Here is a 5908-nt window from a genome sequence, read left to right on the forward strand (position 1 = left end):
AACACTAAATAAATCTTACATGGTTTGTTAGGAACTTTCATTGTTATGAAAAATAAATATGTGATGAATCATGTCTAGCTGCATAGTATTTAATGCATAATGAAGCCATCCACAGACTAAGAAAGCACTTTGTATAACTGATTCCTAATGTAACTATGGAAGTCACATAGAAATCTTGCAAGACGAGAAACAAAGAATTACGATTTTTTTTTTTGTGATGTATTGGTCACATTGTATTAGTGAACTTAACTTAAAAAATACAGCCATTTGAAATCAAATGAATCATTTTACATAACCCTGTATAGAGTTTAAAATTTCGAATTAGTTACCTTTTAGGTACAAAGATTAAATTAATCCTTAAAATATATACAAATTAACTATATTTAGTAAACGAACTTAAAAGCATATTATAGTCCCGTCGCTCTTATTTCCGGCAGCCAATCACGTTGCAAGTCTGCTACATTTAAACATGTGCGTCTTGTCATTCACTGTTGATTTCGTTATGGACTTCCTAAGGCTCTACAGATGCTGGGTATAATCGTCCGCCATTTTCGTTCTTTCCTTGCCGTTTGCAGCAAGCAGACGAGAATTTACAACAGTACAAATTTTAATTCCATGCTCTTTTAGGTGTATTTGTTTAAAATAATAACAATAATAATAATAATAGAATCAAGGGTAACAATCGACTTAGAGCCATGCGGCTGGATACTCCGGTAATTAAACCTTCAACAAACAGTGCAACATTTGATCCACATACATTAAACATTATAGTCAACAATTGATTTCGTTAGGTATACAAAAGCTATCTCAACATTCACTTAGCTATTTATTTTTAAGTTTCTCACATTAAATATTATAACAAGAATGTAATCAACAGATTGAATTTTTTTCCGGCAGCGAGTCCCACAAGGCGCGGGGCCTGGGGTGACCGCCCCACTTGCCCCGCCGAAGGGCCAGCCTTTCTATGAGAATCCACAGTTCTAACAGACCTAAGTTGTTACTCTGCAAACTGAGCTTCGCGCATATGTTACTCCCAGTAACTGGGAAACTAGTACGGTACAGATTTCGAATAGGAATCACTTTTAAAAGTAATTCTTTCTAAACATTTCTCTCACTTTGACTCCCATCTAAAGTTAAAAATAGAAAAACTTTTGAAGGTGTCAATGTCTATTTTGAACATGACACTTCGAAGTTAGTAATTTTTTCTCCCTGCCCAAAAAACATTTTGATTTCGAATTTTTTCTATGCTTTCCTTAGATATTTATCTATGAAACCTAAAATTTACAATGCGATTATCATAGGTGCTACGACGTGATAATGTTCAAGAGTGCGGAAAATAGCGTCGTCTGCTAACCACAACTGGCAATGAAAGAACTAAAATGCCGAACGATTATATGTATCTACTCTTCATAGAACCTACTCTTACTAGGACGTAAGCAAAGAGGCGGAGCCACGCCGGAAATAACAGTGACTATAAAAGCTATATTTAAAGTGGGGAAAAGTTAATACTTCGAATTATATGTATGAGGGCAATTTCATAAGCCACGACAACTGTACTGTATCAGCCAATAAAGCTCCAGCAATGGAAATTCACTTTACGCGTTTGAAGATCACTGGAATGTACTTTGCAATGCTAGCACCAAATGGGTCCTGGGCACAGAAGCCTTTGGGCAGGGGGATATCAAAGGATGCATGAATTGAAACCATTGTTTTATTATACACAAAATAGAATAAAGTACATTACACATAGCTAACACCCTTGAAAATAGTCCCTCCCCCTCCCCCAAGGCTTCCACACATCTTTGCCAACAACAGGGAAGGTGCTGAATACCATCGGCTGTGTGCAATTCATCAATGTGTACCACCTGTCATCGAAATGCTGTTAAGATGTCCTCTTTGTTTACAAAGTACTTCCCACACAGCAGCTTCCTCAGTTGTGGAATGAGATCAAAGTCGCATAGACTAAGATCAGGCGAGTAGGGAGGCTGTGCTAAGATTTCATACCCCTACCACTATAAAAGTTTCCCCGACACAAACTGCAGTGTGAAAGGTTTTCAACTGTATAAACTGGACTAACCATGTTGCCACATGTTCCGAAGATATAACATTGTTGTCGTGACTTATGAAACGACCCTCGATTTATTTTGAATTAAGCAATTTCGAAATAAGATTTTACTGTAGTTACTTTCTGTACAATAGGACCCCTCCTCCAAAAGTCCAGCAAATACAGAGTCATCAAGAAAGAACGGATGTTGGTAGTCTGCTGTTTATTACTGCTCTCAACATTCCCATCTTCTTAAGCTACTAAGCAATGTTTTGCCAGTAAGCATTTCTATTCTGTATATACAAAAGAATTTATGGTGACTGATCACAATTTACTTAAACTCAACGTATCGTAACATGCACTGAGCCTTTTGAGGAACAGATGCTATGTGAACACAACACTGATCATACTACATATAGTCCCGACGCTGTTATTTCCGGCGTGACTCCACCTCTTTGCTTGCGTCTTAGAAAGTGAAGGCTCTATAAAGTCTCGGTAGGTAGTATCGTTCGCCATTTTTTTTCTTACGTTCCCGAGCTACCATACGAGGAATCTATTTGCCACACCGTTAAACATTATCATGTCATAGCTCCTATGATTATCAATGAAACGCAATGTAATTCAGCAAATAACTGAGCGGCAAATAACGTCTTCGTGTGCTTTCTGCAAACGCCAATGAAAGAGCTAAAATGGCGGGCGGTTATATTAAGTATTTATCAAGCCTTAAGAAATGAATCAGCGAATCACAAGACACACACGTTTAAATGTAGCTGACCTGCAACACGATTGGCTGCCGGAAATTAGAGCGACGGGACTATAGTAATCACTGTGGCTGTGACACTAACCTTGCAAGGGAAAAGTGAAGGTTAAAGTTGCCCAATTTTACAATATGCTAATACAAACATGATTGTTATGTCTAAAATTTACCAATATATTAAGCACTGGAATCCTAGAATTCTTTTTAATGACCCTGTATGATCTGTTTACCACACACATGGACAAATAATGCCAAAGTCAGATTAATTTTGGAAGTGGCAACAACTTTCTCTAACGCATAGGCATATTTTTCCTTCAAGAATCTTTCTTGCTTCCTTTTCATCAATTTAAGACACAAATCTTGGTACTATGCTACCAGTTTCTACCTCACATAAAGTATACATATATACTGTCATGAGAATGGTAAACTAAGTTATCAAGCTGCAGTAATGTGCCCAATTTGTACACTTCTAGTCTGTGTTGGGTAGTAATATGGAAATGGCAATATGTTGTCTATTTAGAAATTTCATTGACACACTTGTCTTTTTTCAGTCAGACTGTGTTGTTGGTTAATTTTCATCACATCTCTTGTATATTTCTATGGATGGTGTCCTGAATTCTGGGCTGATCAGTACTTCTGTGAAGATGATTTCTTCAACAGAGCTAAATGGAGATTTCTTCAACAGAGCTAAATGGAGAATCTGAACAACCGGTGGAAAGAACCTCCACCCATCTCCTCCACTAGTCCATCAGAAACTCTAGCACAAAAGCGTGAAAAGTTAGAGGTTTCGGGTGAGGTAACACCTACCAGAGAGAAATGGAACTGAAAGTTCCACCTAGGAAGCACAAACAGAACTCTGTTCCTTCTGTCTCTCTCTCTCTCTCTCTCTCTCTCTCGCCTCTCTTTTTCTCACTCCATCTCTCTCTTCTCCCCCTTATTTCTTCGCTTATGCTGGGATCCAATCTGTCAAAGTTGTCTACTGAATATATGCACACTAAAGGTGGCACCTTATCCCATTTGGCTGCAAGAGCTGTTGCGGAAAGAGGGAAAAATGGATCTACTTATGCTCAATGTTGTGTAATTTAATGTATTGTACAAATGTAATGTGTGACATTATACAGTTCCTTTGTTGTATTTTGTGGCTCTGAAAAGGACAATTTGGTACTGAGCATGAAGTAATCTTAAACTTAATCTTTCAAACTTAGAACCTTCCTCAAAATGAGGTCGTAAGTGTAATAATGGGATCTAAATTCCGCATCTCTTTCTATTCTCGCAAAGGAGTGGGAAATGAAGTAGAGATGGAAGAGTTCAAAATCAGTAAGAGAAAGTATTACAAGGGTAAACATGTTGAGGATCAGCGGGTGTTTGGTGCTGTTGATCATGATACTCGTGAATGCTTTCTTTCTTCAGTGGCTGATCGGTCAAAAATGTTCTCCTCCAGATCATGAAGGATCCAATTATGCCAGGAACTACAATCTATTTTGATTGTTGGAAAGCATGCAATACCTTGAATGATGAAGGGTTTCAGTATCTAACTATGAATCACCTCGTGTCATGCAAGGATTTGGAGACAGGTGCCCATACGAATGGAACTGAGGTTCTCTGGGCACATGTTAAATGGAGTATGTCTGTTTTTTTTTTTTTTTTTTTTTTTTTTTCGTTGTCGGTAACTCTATAGCATCTATTAGATGCTTTATGGTTGTGCTAACAGATGGAGTTACTTGTCAACAATGTGATGCTGAAACGTGTGTTCAAGTTACTGCCCAGCGACAGTCCTGATGTATTTTTATATTTTGTGATGATTGGTTAATTAATATTAACCCAGCACACTCACATTCATACAAATTTCCAGACTCTAGACACCCAGGGAATTCTTCTTCTTCAAGAAAAATTCACCGAGCGCTGAGCCCAGGAATCGAACCCGGGATCTCCTGATCTGGAAGCCAGCATGCTGACCAACAGACCACGAAGGCAGTCAAGTATGTCTGTTGGCAATTGAAAAGGGCTATATGTACAACTCGTACTTGTCTGCCTTTTTTGTACTGATAATAGGCAGGCCACAATCAAACATTTCACAGCTTCCTCTCCAAGATATTGCTGAAGTGTATGCACCTAATGTTAGTGGCTAGTTTCTGATTTTTCTTCGGAAATGCTTTTCGTCATGTAATGGGCCCTGGGGGAAATGAGGCGATATTCTGCAAGAACTAATATAACCTCTCATTCCCAAACCAATTTCTTCGTCATATGGTGGATCCTGATGAAAGCAAACAAAGCACTGGTAACTGTTACTTTAACAGGTGTCGAATGTGCATACAAGTGAGCAATAGTGTTGAGGTCCATTTTTGCAAAACTTGCTAACTGAAAAAACTAAATTTTACAGGAGAGACAAAAACTGAATGGAGACAAGTAGGTTATAAGTGCAACCATCACACTTTGACACACTATAATGGAGAGAAATAATTCAATTTTACTAAGATAACTTTAACATTATGTAGAGGCGTGCTTTATGTTAACGAATCCACCAAAATCTCAATTTTGCAAATTTTGCAGTTAGCAAGTTTTGCAAAAACGGTCCTCAATTGTACCATGTCAGTGTTTAGTTAATTTAGAATTTTGGCAGACCGGTACAAGGTGTTCAATGTGCATACTAGGGAGTCAGCCACCAGGGCAGGGGGGGAGGGAGAGAGAGGGAGAGACTAGCAGAAAGAGAGAGCAGCTGCCGTGTAAGGAGAAAACTTCCACTACCTTGCCACCATTCTTTCAGTTTACTCTGAGCTAATCCACTTCTTTAGTTTTTTCTGAAGGAATTTTTTATTGGGTCATTCTAATAGTAAATACCTCAGTTTCATTTAACAAGTGTTACACAGTGGACTGCTTCTCACGCAATATCTGTGAAGACAGAAGTCATTACTTCACTGTACAGAAACCAGCATAGCTCAATCAGTAGTGAATTCGACTCATCATCTGAGGTTGCTGCTTGCCACTTACCTGAACATTTTATCTTAGATTTTATGAAGTTTCCCTCATGTGTGGGTTCAAATCTCTCTTGGACAGACTACCTGTTTGTTTTTTTCCTGAGGTTTTCCCCAACTGTAAGCTGAATATCA

This window comes from Periplaneta americana, chromosome 6 (genome assembly GCF_040183065.1).
Source record: "Periplaneta americana isolate PAMFEO1 chromosome 6, P.americana_PAMFEO1_priV1, whole genome shotgun sequence".
Taxonomy (NCBI): domain Eukaryota; kingdom Metazoa; phylum Arthropoda; class Insecta; order Blattodea; family Blattidae; genus Periplaneta; species Periplaneta americana.